The sequence below is a fragment of the Pteropus alecto genome, unplaced genomic scaffold, assembly GCF_000325575.1.
Source record: "Pteropus alecto unplaced genomic scaffold, ASM32557v1 scaffold25, whole genome shotgun sequence".
Taxonomy (NCBI): Eukaryota; Metazoa; Chordata; class Mammalia; order Chiroptera; family Pteropodidae; genus Pteropus; species Pteropus alecto.
The window spans coordinates 26,775,332-26,796,654 of NW_006441955.1; the positions used below are offsets into that span (position 1 = coordinate 26,775,332).

The 21,323-nt window shown below is 33.4% G+C and overlaps 1 pseudogene; it reads right to left on the reverse strand.

The window, feature by feature from the left end:
- Window positions 1-234: 234 nt before the first annotated feature.
- LOC112485877 lies at window positions 235-353 on the reverse strand (annotated as a pseudogene).
- Between the last annotated feature and the right edge of the window lie 20,970 nt (window positions 354-21,323).

Genomic DNA, 21,323 nt, shown 5'->3' on the forward strand with positions numbered 1-21,323 from the left:
ATATAAGAACAAAGGTCAAATGACAGGTCAAATGTAGTAGATTTTGGGTCAGTGAAATCTGAGGTTCACTTTCAACTAGATCATTGTTACAGAAGTGATAAAAATATTTCTCAAATTTAATTCTTTAATACTCTTTATGTATTAAAGAAGTCAAGAAAACTTTCTCAGGCTTCTGTGGAGTTCCATCAAGTTAAATCAATATAATATTATTATTTTTTTATTTTAATTTTTTTACGCCTACAGCACCTTGTCTTCCTAGGTGGTCTCCCATCCATGTACTAACCAGGCCCAGCCTTGCTTAGCTTCCAAGATCAAATGGGATCGGGCTTGTTCAGGGTGGTATGGTTGTAGATGTAAACATAATATTATTTAAGTAGTCTTTTCATGAAAGCTTAGTCATTTAAAGTTTTAGGGCAACATTGTTCTGATTTCCCATTTGAGAATAATAGAATGTCCTTGACTGAATAGTGTAGATAATGTTCATAGAAATACAAGCAAAGTATCTAACTCAGTCATTCAGTCATTCATGCACTCAATCAACACATATTTGCATTCAACAAATACATTACATTTTCATCTATTCTGGTAACAGAAAAGCCTTTTGTTCCAAAAGGAGATTGAATTTCCATTGCAAACATGTTTCTTCTTTTGTCCACTATTTCAGATTGTAGATCATCAGAGCTAACCTATAAAAAAAATTTCAGGAAATTTTATAATTTTTCAGGTGCTTGGAAATTATAAATCTTATTTTTATAAAAAAAAATTGCTTTTAATTTGACTTGACTATTTGTTTTTGCTTGTCACTGTAATGACATATCAGAGGACTATTGTGAGTGAATATCATTAAAAACACACTATTTTACTTTTGAACTCATCAGTGTTTTTCAGGTCAACAAATTATTGTATTTGGTAATGTATTTATTGCAATAGAACATTAAATATGTTCAATGAAGAGAAGGAGAATTTTTCACCCCGAAATATACCTCTTCGCCATAAAAATTATTTTAGACTATTTTTGAGAAACAACAGTCACAGGAGAAACTCTGAAAACAGAGTAGACAATACCCTGTTATAAGAAACAATCAAGTGTATAATGTAAATCTTTTTTGTAAGTGTGTCTTCCTCTCTGTATCAAGGAAAATGACTAACTCTCCAGAAATCTACCAATGGAGAAGCCAAGATCTAAGTCTGCATAGCAACTTAACCTGTCTTTACTATGCTTTTTCCAACAGCCTCCTATAACTGGCTCCTCCCACTGCCAACACCTTCTTTTGTCTTTAGCTGGAAATGGTATTTTTAGTGATGGCTTGGACCATTTCAGGGAGTTTTTCTGTTTTCCTGGGAATCTTCCATGTGTACAGAGGTATACAGGTTATTAAACTTCTATATTTTTTCTGTTAATTTGTCTTTTCGTTACAAGGGTGTCTCAGCTAAGAGCCTAGAAGGGTAGAGAAAAAAATTTTTTTTTCTCTCCCACATGACATATGAGGCAGATGCTTTGGTTTTAGAATTTCTCCCATTTGCTTTAGCTGTCAGATACAAATCTCCTGTGTAGCAGTAGAATCATAGTAGCAAAAGTTTTTCCAAACTCTCTGTGTCAAGCTATGGTCAAAGATCAAATATCACAGCATGACCATAAAGATACTATATACCTTGATTATAAGAGCAAAACTTGTTTTGATATAAGATTATATTTCATAATCTGTTGACTTAGACAATTCCCTCCTGCATGATGTCAGATGGTCTTCAAGGTCTAAATCAAAGTATCCCTCAGTTATTTCTGGAATGTGTGAGAAATATTCATATGCATTATAAAATTTGACTGCCATCTTACTCTCATGTCACCTCAGTTGTCAACTGCTTTTTTATCATTCTCTGTTCTTTCTAGTTGTTAATTGGTACTATCCATTTGTCACAGGTGAAAATCCTTCCATTGTATAAATTTTATGAGGCTGAAATACAACTTTCTGTCACAAATAAATAAAATAGCAAAACTTCATTTGGTTAAATAAAAATATCAAGAAGGCATTGCAAAATGTTAAAGAAAAGATTGTTCATGGATTTCTGCTTTGTAACTTGTCCGTTGAAGGATTTGAAAGAAAAGCATAAATGGATAGTTAGGTAGGTCTGAGTAGGGATAGCTACAAATCCTGACTGTTTTCTGGCAAAGAAAATAGAGCTTGATGTTTAGAAAGCTTTATTTTTCTATGGAAAAATCCATAAAAATAATTTTATTATGTATTGCTTTGGTAAAAGGGGTTGAAATCCGGGTGAAGTTAAACATGAATTAGTTTTCTTTTACAAAATTGCGGATGACACTAAGAAGCCAAGTTTATCCTATTCTTTACTCAGGAGATGTGGCAGAACTCCGGAATGTAGGGTTGCTCAAAAACTTGTGCAATTGCCAGCAGTTAACTTATGGGAATAAAACCTTTTTTTGTATAAGTGATTAGCTTCTTGGGGCTTCAAAGAGAGTTGCGGCATCTTAATTACTTGGAGCATAACTACTCCAGTTAAAAACAAAATATTCAAGGTGAAAACACACAGTAGAATTAAGCAGTATTATTTCAACCTTGAAATTGAAGCTTTATCTTATCACTGTATTAACCTGTAATGGAAAACTGAACTTGTGTTAATCAATACTCTGGATTATAAATAGGGAAATTGTGAGGATTTTTCAGAGCTTTCATTTTACTTTAAATGAAATATCATGACCATAGTTTAGATAAAAATATTTTGCAGAGCATAAAGCGGTTTTAAAATTATGATAAAAATGGGCTAACTTCTCAGATTTATAACTTACTGATCTTTTTGTGAATAAAACATTTAGGTTAGTTCATTTAAATAAATGATTGGATTGTCCTGCTGTTACTGCCTCAGATGTGCCTGCTTGGGCTTTCTTTTTTTAAAAAAAAAAAAAATACATTTAGTGATTAGATGAGTACATATAAATGCAATTTGTCTTGAATATGAAAAACTTAAAGATAAAGAAGCTGTAAACAGCTAACTAAATAAAGCTTATAACTAAGCAAAGGAGAGGCGCAAAGCCGAGAATTGAATGATAGGAGAGTTACAAGCATTGAATATCGATTTGGTATTCTAATTCACAATGATGTGTTTGCTCATCTCACTTTGTCATATTTTTAACCAGGTCAGGAAAAACACACACACATACGCACACACAGAAAAGACATGAATATCGTTATCATTTTCAGTGTATAACTGCCATCATGTCATTCTAGCAACCCTTTTTGCATTCATGATGACACCCCAGGGCATTAGAGACACAAAGAGTTTCTAGACCACTTCAATACCTACAAGACCAAATAGAGTCCTTATCTCTCAATCCCAGACCAGCTTGACAGCTCATAAGGACCTAGTTCAGACCTGAGTTCTTCTATTTTACTCTGTATCAGAAAACACCTCCAGGTTCTAGAGATTCCATTTAAAGTCTCTCCATCGTTCTGATTCAACTCAATAAAGTAAAACAGAAAATTGAAACTTTGCTTAAAATAAAATCTATTGTCATGTTTGTTTGTTTGTTTGTTTGTTTTTTAAATTCCTTCAAAGTAAGCATTGAGCTAGGTTTGACATAGACTGGAATTCATTTCATTTTTGTGTGTTCTGAGATACCCAATTCTTGAGATCTCCAGCAACCAAAGAACCAGAATGAATCCTGAGAGTTTGTGCTAATGACCATAAGAAAGCCTGGGATACATAGCTACCCCTGTGGAACTTCTCTCATAATCAGTGCTCTTCGTATTCTCTGGCTGAACACTTAGTATTCATAAATATCAATGTATTTCATTGTTTTCTGTTGAATGAGAGAAAGATTTATACAAACCAAAGAAAAACTAGAGCATGAGAATTACAAGAGTAATGCATCATAGAACAAAGTTTCTAATTATTAAAAATAGAATTGTAAATCTATGAATGCAGAAGACAAAGGAAAATAGATTTGAACCAAATTGTGTTTTGCTTTAGGTTTTTTTTTAACCATTTTTTTTTTCTTCCAGGATATTGTTTCCAAAATAAAAATAAGTTAAACTAATTCTTATATATTGGAAGAGTGTTGGATAAACATTAAAATGTTTCATTCTCTCTTTTGTTTATAGACAAAATATATAAAATACTGAAGTGTTGACAAAAGGACTTTATGGGGCTCAATGTTCTGAGTTAGATTCCACTCAAAAGCAGACTTCTTTTTGGCAGTAGCTCTACTTCCAAAGACAAAGGGTCATTCTTTTTCTTGTGGAAATTCTTTATTCTTTTCTAACTTTTTACTCTTTTTCCCCATTTCCCTTGTTAGCTATCATGGGTTAGATATGCAGTTAATTTTATCATGCTTAGCACAGTGAGAGATCAGACTAATCTGTTTTTCTCCTTTTGGATCATTTACTGCAAAATGTTCTAGATCCTACTAAATTTTAGAATTCCTCTGACAATTGCACACAGACAAGAAGCATTGTATGACATGCTTTTGTCTTTAAATTTTCTTCTAAATATTGGGGAGTGAAAACACATGAACTTGGAGATTAAATGTTGTCTCTGAAATGTAATCAATTCTCAGTCTTGTGGCATGTTAAATATACTTTGGATAATGGATAAATCACCTAAAGGTATACACACATGCGCGCGCGCTAACACACACACACACACACACACACACACACACACACAAAATAACCTTTCCTTCTGGTAAAAAAACCTCTTAAAGCTGAAATTATAATAATGCTTTTAATATGCTACATTTTATCTGTTAGATAACTCGATTTGCCCTGGAAATCTTTCTATATAATAGACACTATGTATCAATATAATTAGTTTCTTTGGCAAATGCACGAATACTTCAGTTTGTTGAATTTCTGGTTTTTATGTTTATGCTGTGTTTGGTGTTTATGGTGTGTGTATTCTGTCCCCCATTGAATATGCATCTTATAATTCTGGAGAATTCTTTCTACTTGTAAAACATCATTTTTCATGCAGTTTTATGCCAATGCAACTTGTCAGTTAAGTAATTAATCATTGATTGACTATAGACCAAGATAAACTTGAATTCTTCAGTTGAAATTTTTCAAAATTATTCTTACCAATTCAAGTTAGGTAGAAAGTTCAATGGTACCATATTTGTTAAATACAAACTTGTTTTAATGGGTGTGTTTTCTTCCAGCCATTGCATTCTAAAACAGTTTTTCTTTACAACTTATTTACAACTTTTCTGAGCATACAGATAGAAGAGTAACAATTCTCACCCATATGAGGAATCTTGAATCTCTCAGCAGAACTTTTGGTGCCCCATTTGTAAACCATTCCTTATCTCTGCACCATCTTTCACCAGAACTGGTGACTACTGTAATCCCCATTCACATAAAACTGCCAGATCTTTTCTAGCCTTGCCCTGTTAAGTGTTCCGATGGAAAAAAATTACAACAAAAACAATCCTTGACACTATCAGTAAATTGCTTTAATAACTACCCCTGAAATTTGAGTGTTCCCATCCTTTTAATATGATATGAACCAATAAATTTTTCTTCATTTTCTAAGCCTTGTTAATCTGATTTTCTATGCCCTTTCAATTTCCCTAACTTAACAAACAATTGATCTGATAAACTGTTTTGTGGTATGATATTTATAAGAGAAAGCTAATAAAGAGGGCTTATGTGCCCCACCCTCCTGGGTGAGGATGTGCTTTTTCAAGGGGGACTTATAGCATTGGTGTCTTTTCTAGCATCAACCCTGAGGACAATTCTCTGCAAGATACCTATGAATACATTAGCGCTATATATTGAGCTCCCACTGGGTGTCAAACCCTGTGTGAGGATCCTATGGTACTTATGAAAAATACTCAAAGTCTCTATTTCACCCAGATGACAATTGCATATTAAGAAAATTATATGTACATGTCAGTAGCAACACAAGTGTTAGAGGAGTCAAGATGCAGTACAAAAAGCTGTGGAGTCAAAGTTAAACATACCAGTATTTGAATCTAGCTTTATGACATTTCAGTTTTGGGGCTGTGAGAGGGTTACTGAGATTTCCAGAGCCTCCATTTCCCAGTTATGAAAAGCAGCAGCAGCAGCATCACAATAGATAATGCTTATGGAATGCTTACCATGGTCCAGGCATGCTCTTTAGTATTTTACATACTTTAACTCAGTTATTCTTTATAACAAATTTGAGAGGTACACATTATTGCCCCATTTTACAGATGATGAAATTGAGCCATAAGGATTAAATAGCCTGTCCAAGGTCACGAAGCTAGCAAGTGAAGTCACTAGGATCCGATCTCAAGCAGTCTGATTCCAGTAGTTGGATTCTTACCTTCTGCACTATCTTGTGAGATCTGTGAGAATTAAATGAAATAACAAATATAAGTTATCTAGCAATGTGTGACGCTACAACTTCTAAATACCCTCTAATCCCCTGATACACTGAGAAATTTGCAGAAGAGTAGATGTTTCTTGAAAGTGAGACTTGACTTATGATTTATAAGAAAAGTCAATGAAAAGTTGTTCCATTTTTTTTTAAGATGTAAAGAACATTTACCTGAACTTTACTATACTTCTCTGGATGTAAAATTCTTCTTCCCTGTTAGAGTAACTTAATTCTGTTCCAAACCAGATTCATGTTTCATCCTCCAAATTATTCTATTGACAGCTTTGAAGGTAAAATCAGAGGTAAGGTCATTCCTTAGAAGAAGTACAGACGAGATACACAGATTTCAACATGGATTTTAGAATATAGATTTTCTATATGATATATAAAAGCAAGAATTATCATACCTTCTTTATCATGCATATTCTTAATTAGGGATGTTAAATCATTCAGTAAACATTTATCATCAAGCCAATTGAAATAAGCACCTACTATATACCAGACAGTACAAAGCCCTGAAAAATACAAAGACAACTTATTTGTATTACATCTCTATGGGAACATTTGTACTTCTTAAGTCCTGGTACCTCCTTTCTTCTTGGGACAAGAGTCTCTCAATTTGATTTGGGGAAAAATGTGCTGCTCCTCACTCTTAGCTTGTGAGCTTCAGGAAAACCTGGTATCATTTCCTGGCTTCCAGCACATGGCGTCACTCTGGCTAAAATGATATGCCCAAAGATTGGTAAATGAATTCTACCAATCCAATTGAACCTCAAGAGTTTGCTGAGAATTCTGGGACAAAGACGCCGGCTCTCACATACTAGGTGGCATTATGTGAATTTGAAGTCCTCAGATCTTTCAGCAGACAAATTCCCATTATGAGGACAGCTAACCTTAGGATGAAACCAACCTCAAAGATGCCAGAGTGTTCAGATGAAAAAGAATTACAACCCAAATAATCCCTGATGCTATCATTAAATTGCTGTATTAAGCCATCCCTGAAATTTGAGCCCTCTAGTACTTTCAGTTATAGGTGAACCAATAAAATCACTTTTATTATTTAAGCCAGTTGGATTTGGATTTTATTTTCTTAGAAATAACAGATTTGTGATTGCTATAAGTTTCTAAAGTGAATGTGATCTAAAGTTCTTATCTTTGAGAACCATAAAAATACACAAGAAAAATGAGTTTCCCTCAGTCTCAAATGTTCCTGGTATACATTTTAAATTCTTTGGATCTCATTAGTACTCAGCTACTTAGCTACAAAGGGTCCATTAGTTAGCTGATTTGCCAACATTATTGGTTTGTTTTTTGTTTGTTTGTTTTATTTTATTATGTTTGTTTTATTAGGTTGTTATGTTTTCTGGTATGACTGCTAAGAAGAAATCCAAGAATTAAATGAACGTTTAAGCATTTTTATACCTTGTTAGAATGATTGAATTAGATATAGCACTTTTGATAACTGAAAATTGAATGATAAGAAATCTTTAAGATATCTTTAAAGACTGAACTCTAACTGCTATTATCAAAATGTCTTACAAACACTGGGTATATTAGGAAAAGCAATAACCATTGGAGGGGGAAAGTATTATTTTTCTGATTCTTCTTACTTATTCAGCTTTTCTGCCCCTCATTTGCTCTTCTCACCCTCATTAAATTTTCTTTTCCTTGAATATGCCAGGCATATTCCCATCTTTAGATTTTTGCATTGGCTCTTCCTTCTAGCTAGTTGACAGCTAGATTGATAATGCTCTTAGTTTATTTTTTTTTTTCTACATATCCACATGATTCTTTCTCAAACCTTTTCAAAGTCTTTACTCTAATACCCCTTTTCTATGAAGTTTTCCTTGCCGCTCCACTTAAAATTGTAAGCCAGCAATTTCTACTCCTTACTTGCCTTATATTTTCTATATCATTTATCAACATTTAACACACTATGTGTTTTACTGCTCCCACCAGAATGTAACCATCATGAAGGAGAAGTTTTTGTTTTGTTTTGTTTTGTTCACAGCTGTATTCTCAATGCCTACAGGAGTCTCTGGCACTTATTAGCTGATAAATACATTTGCTAAATGGAAGAATCTGACCTTGTGCTAAAATGGAATTATTTGTATTCCTAGATGTCACACTATAATAAAATCTCTAAGAAGAGGAAAAATTAAGATAGATGTATTTACATATGAGAAAAAATGAAGATAATCAAGACTGAGTTGGGATATGATTGAAATACTAAACAGTAGTACCAGGAAACACACCTTGAAGTCTGAAAAAAAAATAACATGCATTATTTGATGTAGGTAAGGAATCAATACTTTAGACAGTAAAATGTAACATACTGTGAGAAAGTGTCTGAAAGGTATAATTCCCGGGTGCATAAAGACCAGTTTAATGGGGAAAATCTTAAAAATTTGCATCTGTCCATGGTGAGCTAGAAGCCTCCAGAGAGAAAGGATTGCTCATTACCTACTTCATAGATGGGTCAGAGGAGAAGTGTCATTGGACTAGTCTGACTCTTAGAAATAAAATCACAGGACAGAATTCGAAAGGAAATTTTGAATTACTGTTTTCAGAAGAGAGTCAAGAACCACTCCAAGGGAATAAGATTGTAAAAACTTTGTAAATGTCTGTAACCTTCATCACTTTCCCATGTTTGTTATTTTTATCTTTTCAATGTTTTTCCCAGAGGAATTAATGGTAAAATACTTAAAACAAAAGAATTCTGCATAATTTGTCAAAGATAGGTAAATAAAGGTTCAAACTGGCCAGACTTCACAAACCTCTGCCTTCTTTCTTGGTGGACGGCAAACCCCCAAAAGATTGAGTGGTGGCAGTGGTTACCAAAGAAAAAAGAGAGAGATTGAGAGAGAGAGAGATAGGCTGAATCTTGCCAGCTTGAAGTAAGAAAGAAGATCGCAGTATGAGATTGACTCTGTGGCTTTGCTGTAGAAATGTCTTTAGGCTCCCCAACATTTAAAATTTTATCATCTCTGAAAGATAAAAAGCTCATATATAAATGGGTTCAAAAACTTTTTAGAATACAGTTGTGTTGTAACTAATTTATAATGGTTATTTTAAGAATAAGAGGAATGTTTTGGTTTCTTTTTGGAATGTGGTGTTACGTCAAGCATTTCTAAAAGCTTAAAAAAATACCTTGGTGAGTATCAGAGGCCAAATAATAGACCAGCTAGTGATTAACCAGTTTGACCAAATATGGCACATATGATCTTCTATAATATGATCAATAATAACTGCTTTTAAATGAATATGTCCATGGAAATCTAGGCTAATAGATCTCTTGGTAGAAGAAAGTATTTCTAAATAGGGAAAAATATCATATGTATTTGACAATAAAGCAAAATTTTGCATCTTACCTCTTAAAATATTCAGAAATATATGCTACACCAAAATGTCTGCAAATGTCATCACAACCTCTTACCAAGCTTACCAAATGCATTAATAATAATGCACCTCTTGCATGGTTTCAACCCACGCCCTAATATTCAACAATTGCACAGTATTTAAGTATGATACCCTCAAAAAATCCTTCATTAATACATCTTTATTTCTCATTAATAGACAAATGATTCTGAACCTTAATGGTACATTACTATCTCCTGATCTGCATCTTGATAATACACTATAGATGACCAACAGCCTGCAGGTCAAAACTTTGCTCTTATTCAAGCTTATGAGTAAACAATTGTATCTACTGACTTCTTAGATGAAAAATACCAGAGTAAACAGGGATAACAAGAAGTGAAGTCAATAAACAAGGTCTAATTCAGACCTGTTGTTTCATTTGGAATAAGTGTTCCATAAAACGATGAGATGTCCCGGATGACTGACCAGACACATTCCTCGAATGATGAGACAGGTTCCTAACAATAGTGAAGTGTTCTATCAATCCCTGAGTGCTGTACAATATACACATGCAAACATTCTATCCTAAAGAGAGGATTTCTGGTAAAATAATTTGGCTCACTCTCCCAATTCAAACAACTGCAGATATGTTCCAATGTGCCATTTTCAATAAAGACAGGTAGCCTGTTGGTTCTTCCTACCAGATCTCTGCTCTATGCTGTCTGTAAATGATACGTAAGTTGCAGCTTAGCCATACACATGTATAAAGGATTTATGGTGACATAAATCAGAGACTCTTCAACTAGCATTGTATCAAACATTTCTATTCTCTACATACTTCATAGAATTATAGGGTAGTTACTCTTTTGTTTTTTCTTAGAGTATTAACATTTGAGTCAGCTACCAACAGGCATGAATGTTACAAACTTCCTTGCTAGTAACTGAATTAAGTGGCAACATTAACACAGAAATAAACTGTGCTGTGTTTTCCTTCCAAGCCTGAGTAATTCACTGTATACTTTTCATTTTTGCCATTTCATGTGACACCACATGTACACCCATCTTCATGTTCTTACAATAACAGCCCTATGCTTTTGGAAAAAGCTTTGAGAAAGTCAAGCAGTAGTCAAAGTTTATATAAAGGAGTTGTGTGAGAAGCATTCAAAATGGATGGTTCTGAAGGTATGGCAGGTACCCTCACTTCTGGTTATTAAAAGGGTTATCGGTGCCATAGCTCTCTTCTGTGTGGTCAATTCTACATTAACCTTGCCAGCGGATAAGGATTACTAACTGTACAACAAAATGATTATAATCTTGACCCCTATTGACTTGGTATAAAGAGTGTATTACTAGACTAAAAAACAAAGCTTCCGGGAGTCTTTCCTTCTAGGATCCATCGCCTGAGGTAAATAATTAGTTACAAATCTATATGTATGTGACTGGCATCAAAACGTTCATATACAAATCTATATGTTCTAGGATCCATTGCCTGAGGTAAATGATTAGTTACAAATCTATATGTATGTGACAGAGGATGACTGGCATCAAAACGTTCTAATTTTTTTAAAAGTCCATAAATATTTGTTCCAATTTTAAGGCCAAAGCAGTGTCTTCAGATTCTTAACAGTGTCCCTGAATATGCCTACATGTATACTTGAGATCTCTTTCCTGTCTTCTATCCTGTAGAAAATATCTAAAGTTTCTTACAAGATCTTACTATACTTAATGTGAACTCTCAATATAAATTTGGGGATTATGATGAAGAAATTGTACTTGAAATACATAATTTACATAAACAGCTTACTGAGAAGTCAACTGGGGCAAGGGTAGTAAAAAGATGATTTTTCTTCAATCACTACTATTAGTTATTAAATGTCAATACTTCAACCTTTAAAGAGAATAGAAGATACCTCAAAGCTCTGGATGCATTAATATTCATTAGAGTAGGTTTAAAACTTTTAGTCTTGTATCTGCTTCACAGAGCACTTCCTCTCCCAGCAGAATGGTTTAATTAGATATAGTGTTCTATCAATCCTTCTGGGCATGAAGAGCAAAAGTGGCTGTAAAAGCTTCCTAGGCACTTGACACACCTCTCTTCTGCCTCCATTTTTGATGTTGGGTTAGACAAAAAAGATGAGGGGAAGAGGGCAAACGCCTTGTTTTGTTAACAGGGAGAAAGAGCTGCTTCGGCTAGTGCTGCTAAACAACACCCTCTGTGTCATCATTGTCTGAATGTTGACCTTCGCAGGATTTGAGAATGCCCTTCGGTGGCCCAATAGAGCTTCATCAACATTGGGCTGAGACTCAGAATTGAGCTCAACTCTTCAGAACTAATGGGGTCTCCATATCCACTATGGAGTTGTCTGTCTTACGTAGAGGATTAGCAATGCACTTTAGTTTAGTCACCTTCCGTGGTGTCCCAGACTGAAAGGAAATTCAAGCATCAGTGCCCTTGCCAATCAGAGAAGGGTAATGCAGGCTGAGTTTGAAATGAGGGGTTACCTAGCATTTTTTTTTCTTTTAAGCTTTGACTTTAAGATAAAAATCTTTTAATATTTAAATGGAAAAAATACACAAGAAACTATGTAAAGTAATATCAAATTGCCTGGTATAAATGACAGCTCCACAATTTACTATTTATGTGACCTTGACTAAATCACATCTAGGTTTCCTCAATTGTAAAATGAATAATGATAGTTCCTACTTCAAGGAAAGCTTAACTATATAAATATGTCAGGTTAGCTATATTAATAAAAATTATTTTTTTCTAAATTCACATATCTATTTATATGTTAAGATTAAAACTTCAACAATATAAAAAAGAAGCAAAATTTTATTTCTGAAATTATTTCATACCCAGATATTTTCTATCAAAGTTATTTGTTTCTCTCTGGATATTTTTTAAATAGATTTAAAATATACACTTCTCATGTCCTTGGAGAAATTGTAGTTTTGAAGATGATTTAAGCATATGAGTATTTTCTAAAGCAGTAAGACTCAACTTTACCTGATAATTACTCACAAACATACTCAAATACATTTTGCTAGGCACAACTCTCAAATATTCTGATTTAATGACATTACAGTGGGGACCACAGATCTATGTTTTACAAAACATCCCCTGCTTTCAAAGGAGTTTGAAGCAGGTGATCCCCAGGCCACACTCAGAGAAACATTCTTTTAAGATAAATGTGAAACCTTCTCACCAAGTGACTTCTGTGAATGTTTGCAGCTTGTACACCTCAGTTTGCAAAGAATGCCTTGCACTAATAGAAAAAAACAGAGGAGCAACTTGTATGACATTAAAAATGTGACTTGATAATTGATTTTATACTTACAGAAATTAAGTGATATTTTAAAAGAATTATAGCATTGTATACTTATTATGCAAGGGCAACTCTATCACCAAAACTGTTTCTTAGAGGTGTAAAAGAGAAAACTGACCTTGAAAATAACACAGCACAGAATTATAACTATACCTAAGGGGAAAATGGCAAATCTCTATTTTTGTTGTATAAATAATGGACATCTAATAAAAGAAGTGAAGTCTATTATTAAAACAAATTTTCTTTAAAACCCTTTCTTAGAAAAATGTTGTATTATGCTTTACCTAAATATTAAATAAAATGGCATATTTAAAATCATGCAATCACAGGTAGGTGCTATGCTAAATATTTGCCTGGAAAGTTTTTAGATTCTTGATTTAAATTTGTGAGTCTCTTCCTCTATTTCTGTCTGTCCTTCTCTGATTTAAAGCATTTCCCTTCTACCAGAAAATTATCTAGAAAATCTCTTTGTTATTTTTATGCAAATGATATGTTTTTCTTTTTGGTCTTCACCTTACCCTCCCCCTAACTCTTACCCCCAACAGCACTACTCCTCAACAACTACAATGAATAAAATATCCCTGCTTCCAAGTAAGAAATACATTGGAATGAAAAGTGGCAATAAACACACCACTGATTGTAATATTGAATTATTTTAAATGATAGACTGACCACTTTGTATGCAACAATGATGGATTAACTCGTTTGTATGCAGCAAATAAATGATGCCATAAACAAGTAGCTCCTTTTTTAGAGATAAACCTCTTTGTCTCTGAGTCAATAGAGGAGACCTGATCATTCAAACTTCTCTGAGTGAGATAGATTTGTAAATGGAATGTGTTGGAAGCATCTCCGATTATAGTAGCCCATGATTTTGCAACTGGGCTTGGCTTATTTCAAATAATTTTTTATTTAAACCAAAAAAGAAATTGTATCATCTAAACTCAATACGATTTCCTATAGTACCTCAAATCAGTATTTGAAGCATTATATGAAAGACAAATTTGTTCTTGTGTCTCTTCATGTACAAAGCATAATTCGGTCCTGCAGAGAACTCATTGTATTCAGACAACCAAATAGCATGTGTGAACCTTATGTTATTCTGCCCTTTTTCAATATTTAAAAACTGATACATATCTCTTCAAGAGGATAAGTGTTTTCCTAAGTTAAAAAAAAAATTCAATTCAGGCTTGGCCTGCATTAACTCTATTGAATTCTTCAAATACATACCAGGTTAATAAAGGCTAAACCACGGTGGACTAAATTTTTTGATAAATATCGAAGTCTTCTTTGATCCTGATAACCCACAAATGTTCAGCATGAGTGAATTTTCACGGTCAGCATGCAGCGATTTTGATATTTAACTTAAGCTCTAGACCAATGTGGCTTATTTCATTTATGTGGATGGTATGCTTAGAACTAAGAAGCAGGAAAAATTGGAAACAGCACAAGGGTACAAGACATGACATATAGAGCACTTTTTCCCATTTGACTAGAGTCTGCATCATTTTCTTATGGCCTCAAAGGCTCTCTCTTTGTATGTTAGTTCGTTTGAAGTAAAACAAACAAAAGCTTAGAGAACAGTTCTTCATTTTATTTTATTGACCAGCCCCTGTCTGTTTTCTTTTATGGATCTGTGTCTCCCTTTTCTATCATGGTAAAGCTTCTGACTCTGACCAGAGACCAGTACTTTTTCATCACCTGGCAACAGGAGGCCCAACAAGGGTGAAATCAGACAGGGTGAAGGTTTGTAAACAATATGCACTGGAAATAACTACCTTCTTTTTTCAATGCTTAAGTAATAATAAACAGCAACCTTCAGGAAATGTATTGTAAACTCAAAGTTCCTCAATTTTCCCAGAAGAAGAATAAGTCCTATATCTAATTTGTAGGATTCAGCGGCTGTTAGAATTCAAATGGAAACAAAGAAATATGTCTATATTGTTTCTGTAACATATATATGTAACTTACTCTGTGATTCCACTTAGATGCCCTTAGAATTTGGCATAGTTGTTCTCCTTTGGAGGGTTAGAAGGAAGTATAGGAGCCTTGTAGGGTGTTGATCATCTTGTAATACTTGACTTGCTGTTATTCACGTTTCTATTCAATTGGTGGCATCTGTTTAAGTTGTATATTTATGATATGTACATTTTTTGTATTCCTGTTCTTAAAGAAAAAGAACATATATATAACCCGGGATTTCTTAATCTCAGCACTATTGACATTTTGGACTTCATAATTCTTTGTCCAAGGGTAGGGGGAGTGTCCTGGGCATTGTAAGATGTTTAGAAGCATTCCTGACCTCTACCTTTTAGATACCAGTAAATGTCTTTGGAATTGCCAAATGCCTCCTGGGAAACAAAATCCTGAGAAGCTCCAATAACCTATCACTATAGAATACTATAGATGTTTAGAAAAAAATAATTCATTAAGATAAGATTATTATATCATAGCAATGAATAATATTATCAGACTTGGGGAAAATTATGTGGGTTGGCATTACTTAAAATTCATGCTGCCTTCAAAATCATTAAAGTTTATTATAGTTTTGATATGCCCTGTTTCCCAGGGCCTAACGTTCATGTGTAGCTTCTATAAATCAAATACAGCCAATTCAGAAATGCTTTTGACAAATGATTGATTGATTAATCTCAGTTTTGAGCAGAATAATTGGCAAGAAAAGGGAACCCATTATAGGGCTACATTATTTATAGAAATGAGAAAGCTCAAAATTACCTGCAAGACAAATATACAAGGATATTCTCAGTTCTAATAAAACCTGACTTTACAAATGTCTGTCGAGTAAAGTAATTGAAAAGAATGAAAGTTGCCAAATCTTTAGGCATGAAGAATTACTAATACAAGTTCAGATTGTTCAGAACAGCTGATAAAATTAGTAGTAACGGGGCGATTACAGACACAAGCCAAAGAAGTTCTGAGATAAAGTACTGTGGATAAAGGTCCAGACAAAAAGGTGTTTAAAAAATGAACATCATTATAAGCTAATACTTTAAAAGGCGGCAGCACCAGACTCACAAACACCAGCAACTCTTGATAACTCTTTTTATTAGGACAAAATGTTTTCTATTTTAAAGGGCATACAACATATTTTTGTTTAGCTTTTGTTTGGGTTTTTGTTTTCTGTTATGTGTATTTTTTTTTTTAAGATGACTTATGGCTTGAAAAGAAAAATAATGCCATCTGAATTCAATGTTTTAGCAAAAACTGTTTATCAGTGTTTCATTCTGTGTACTCAGAGCACAAACGCCTTCTTTTTTTCCTGAAGCCAGATTTGGATCACTCACTTGAGCTGAGCCTGGGAGAGAAATACAGTGTGTATGATGAGCTGATTAATTACCAGAAATCAAATGCCTTGCAGTCAGGAACTCTATGCTTGAAAGCAAGCATCAGGGCTAGAGGAATGGGAGATCCACATGCATGCATGAACAGATAGGAGCACCTTGGGGATTAAGTTTCACTGTGGCCCAAAACAAAGGATTTAAGAATGATTGTTTATTCTTGGCAGTGTGACCTGTGCAATCCTTTTTTCCACAAGAGCTTTCAGCATACGACTTTTAAAGCCAAACAACCACTGCTAAATCAACTTCAAGATTTTATCTTAAAAAAAAATCTGCATGATTTTCTCATTGCTTTCCTACCTCCTTTCATACTCCTTGAAATTTAGGTAGTAATTCATAATTAATGGTTAGGATCTGTCTTATTTCTACTTGTGTGTGCATAAATAGAATCCTTTGCAGAGATGTCTTAGAAAGAGCTTCTCATTTCATGTAGAGCATCTGTCTACCAGGGATACATAAACAGAGACGGAATAATATAAACTTTTGGGAACAATATACTGCCAAGCTCCAAAACTTTGAAAGCCATTAATAATCATAGATAGGCAAGATCAGCCTGTTGACAAACTTTTCTCGTCTTCAAAGATCATAGAAATGTGTAACTTATTCCCTCAATTCACTGGGAAGGTTCGTTTCTTTCCATACCTAATATCCATGAAATCTCCATTAAAATTGCAGATCCATTTGTATAAGAGGATGAGGTCAAAGAGTCCAATACTGAATTTCACCCAGGAGAGTCTACCCACCTTTAGTTGCTGTTTTTTTTTAAGTTTTTGTTGTTGTTGTTGTTGTGAGCATCATTTTTCCTCCCAGAAATTTCTTAAGCAATTTACTCATTGCCCCCAAGGAAACACCCAAAGACGATCCAGAGCCATGATGTGGATGTGTTGCTGCACATGGTGGGTCATTTCTCCGGAAACTGTGTCATATCATTACTCTGTGATTCCATTTAGATGCCCTTAGAAATCAGGATAGTGATTACCCATCAGGGGGTAATGGGCTAGAAGGGAATATGAGGGTGCTTCTGGGGTACTAATCACCCTGTTTTACCTGATCTTGCTTTGCTACTTCAAGTCACTGAAACACCTGGGCTCTTCTCTTACACGAGTAGATTTAAAAAAAAGAAAAAAAAAAATCAAAGCATTTGACTAAATAGAGCACTAGGCAAAACTCTTTCTAAATCACTAAAGTTTGTCTCAGAAAACAAGTGGATTGTAAACTCTGAAAGTAAAACATAAAATTGTTCTTTATTATCATTAACTTTCTTCTCAGGTTGCCTTAGAAAACTCTTTGGCACTGTCAGTGGAGAAAGTGAGATGAGAGTTCGTCAAATTTTGGCAAACGGAAACAAGTCAAATTTGTAGTATAAATGCTTTAACTTTAATCAGTGATGAGTGAGGTTTATCTTTAAAAGCTACATAAGAGAAAACCAACACCAATAGTAAAAGATAAGAGATGGAAACATTTTAAGATGTGTGTAGAATTTATCCACTTTTGTTGTCCAGTGAATGTTCTCTGTTTGGACTTACCATCTTCTCCTTGCTCACAAATCTAGCATCTTCTGGTACAGCAGGGCTTTGGGCAAAGGAGGGCACTTCAGCCTTGCAGTTAAGAATTGAATTGCCCTTATTTGGCAGGACTTATATTAAGAATCTAACTGCCATCGGGGTTGCTGATTCTTTTGTTGCTAACTAAAAAATCCTTCTACTTCTAGTTTGACTAGAAAACACTAGAAAATATAAAAACTAGAAAATAACAATGAAAATCACATGACCTGAAAATTTATCTGCAGGAATCAAAAAAAAAAAAAAAATAAAGCCTTTTTTAAAAAGTTAAATAAAACTTGTTTTCATTACCCCTGCCCCCTTTTTTTTTTTTTTTTTTTTTACAGATTTCAGGTTTGCTTTATCCTATTGTTCATTGCCTACACTATTCTACTGTTCATTCTTCAGTGGTGTACGGAGCCCTTCTACTATTTTCTGGGTGAACATAATGATGGAAAAAGGCAAACAAGTTCTTGTACTTAAGTAGCTCATACCCACATTCAAGGCTCAATTTTCTATTCCTATTCATTAAATCACCTCAGTATTAAGTAATAATTGTTCTCCCCATTTATCTTTTTCTCATATTTCCTTTATTTTACTTTCTAATTTTTTGATTACCTGGAATGTATTTTATATAGTAAATATTATAGCGTTCTATATATTTTTCTATGGTGTTGCAATTTATTGATCAGTTTGAGGAGATTTGTGGAATATTTTGCAAGAAAGTACAGGCTTAGAGATTTTAAAAATTATTTTCAAAGATACCCTTTTCATTGAACAAGTGGTAATCATTTATGGATGATATCTAACCCTGGGCTTCTTTAATATGATGATATTTTTGAAAAATATAAGACATAATAAATAATTTTTTTTTTTACAAAAATTATATTTAAGTTTGAAATGTAATTTATGATGCTCCGCCTTCCCTCTTTGACAGAAAATTTACCTTTCTAATTATGTTTACCTTAGGCTAATATTAAAATTGGTTTGCATTCCTTGACATAAAAACTGCCTCGGGGAGAGGGCACAGAAAGAGAGACCTGACCCAGAAACTTACAGACAAGGAAGAAGTCTGCCCAGGGGTGCTAATTTAACCTAGATAGCGCAGAAAATGGATAAGCCACAAACATGTAACCAAGAGGCACTAGTCTCTGAAAGTGAACTAGAATCCTTATTAAAACTTTTTCTTGCTATTTTTTTTTAATAAAAATTATTTTCTCTTATTCAGATAAAAGTGACCAAACAACTATTTCTTATTCTCACTTTTTTATTTTATCATTTTTCTCTTTTCCTCTTTAGTAGAAAATATTCTAATCTTTGGTAATCCAAAAGAAAAATAATTCAGTTGGTTTTACTTTGGCAGGAATTTGAGTTAAATTTTTGTTTTTCTTTCTTCTTCGTTTTTTTTTTTTTTTTGCCCCTACCCTAGATGCATTTAAACATAAAGTGGATGATATCTTTTCTTTCATTATTACCATTAATTCTAAGAAATTGTAACAATTGTAATTAAACGGTGCTTTTCTCCAGTGAGTTCCAAATGATGTATAGCCATTATCTCAGATGTGGACATACTATCCCTCTGAAGTAAGCAGGGGATACGTAGTATTATTCTTATTTCACAGATGGGAAATTTATATTATAGGAAGGTTAAATGAATTGTCCAAGGTCACACAGCACATTGTATGTTCCAGCCACATGGTGTTTCTTTTAGAACCTACTATTTAGAGAATCAGCCATGTTGTATCTTATTAATAATATATTTATTACAAATGACTGTGTAATCAACATAAAGACTTCATTCAAATCTTCCAAGTCTGAGGGAGTCAATAATTAGATAAAAAGATATACATAGAAAGAAAATATATTCTCTTAAGGATTTTATTGAGCTCCGAATGTGTGCCAGTCACTGCACTCACAATGGAGGTATAAGTAAAGACTCAATCCTTGCCTCAAAGAACTTAAAATTTATTGACTAGAATTGATGTCTTTATATTTGTTTGCAAGGAATCATGTAAGGCTGTATAATTCAATTTTGAGCTCAAAGAGCCCTTTGAGTTTCTTGATATGCATTTCGGATCCCTCTAATTTGTCTCTTATTGTTCAAGTCACATAGTTCACAGGTCATTGATAACCTCTTTCGGTAGGATTGTTTTTAATCTTCTAAAATATTATATTAAATGAAAACTCAATAGTATATATTGTCCAAGTTTTATATATATTTTAAAAGATTTTATATATATATTTTAAATATTGTCAGACCTTAAGAAAATTTTTTCATAGTAAACAAAATTTTTTCATTTTTGGCATCTAATTTGGAGACTTAAAAATGTTTCAGTTTGACAGTGTTTCTCTCAACATCAAGATTACAAGCTGAGTGTCTTCTCAACAAGGATATTTTTATTGTCATAGTCTAATAACTTGATTATTTGATTCATATTGGTTATCTTCATCATCAATCTTCACAATGCTATTTGAGATGCTTTAGTCTTTTGAGCACATGCCCAAAGCCTAAAAGATATTAAACATCTTATTTAAGTCAAATTCATGAACTTCTCTTCACCATTCCAATGCATTATAGTCATATCACTGGGAATTGAATATTGGTTGGTAATTTCTACTTCAAAATTTTGTGTTGCTTAACAATGAGTACTACCTATCTACATGCATATTCTGATTCGTGTGTAAAAATCCACACTTTTACATATATGTATAAAAAGCCAGGTTTCTAAGCATTGGTTTTATTTATTAACTAAAACTTTTTTATTTAAAATATAACGCAAGGTCTATTTCCCTCTTTTCTTAAATTTTTTTCAGCTTTACTGAGGTATAACTGACAAGTAAAATTGTAGAAGTCCTTCCATTTACAACAACAGGAATGAACCTGGAGGATATTATGTGAAGAACAGTAAGCCAGACAGAGAAAAACAAATACTGCATGGTATCACTTATAAGTGGAATCATTAAAAAAAAAAAAAAAAAGTCAATCTTGAGTTAATACATGAATTCAACATCACCCTCTATTTTTTCTTTTTTTCTTTTAAGTTTTGTTTTATAAAACTCATCTATCCTTGCTTTGTTACTTCAGGGTCATGAAAGTATGTAAAAATATACTTTCTTTTAAACGGATAACAATTTTTATTACTCTACTATTATCATATTTTTGTAGATACAGAGACAGAAACATAGGCAGAGATCTGAAAAATTTGCTTTTGAAAAAATCAAATATTCTAAGACAAAGTGCAATATTTATATTACCAGATTCATTAGTCAGTATCATCTTTCTTCGGTATTTTGTCTATCCAACCCTAAAGTTTTATATTTACAAAAGTTAAAGGTCATATTTGTGTGTACTCTCCAGTCTT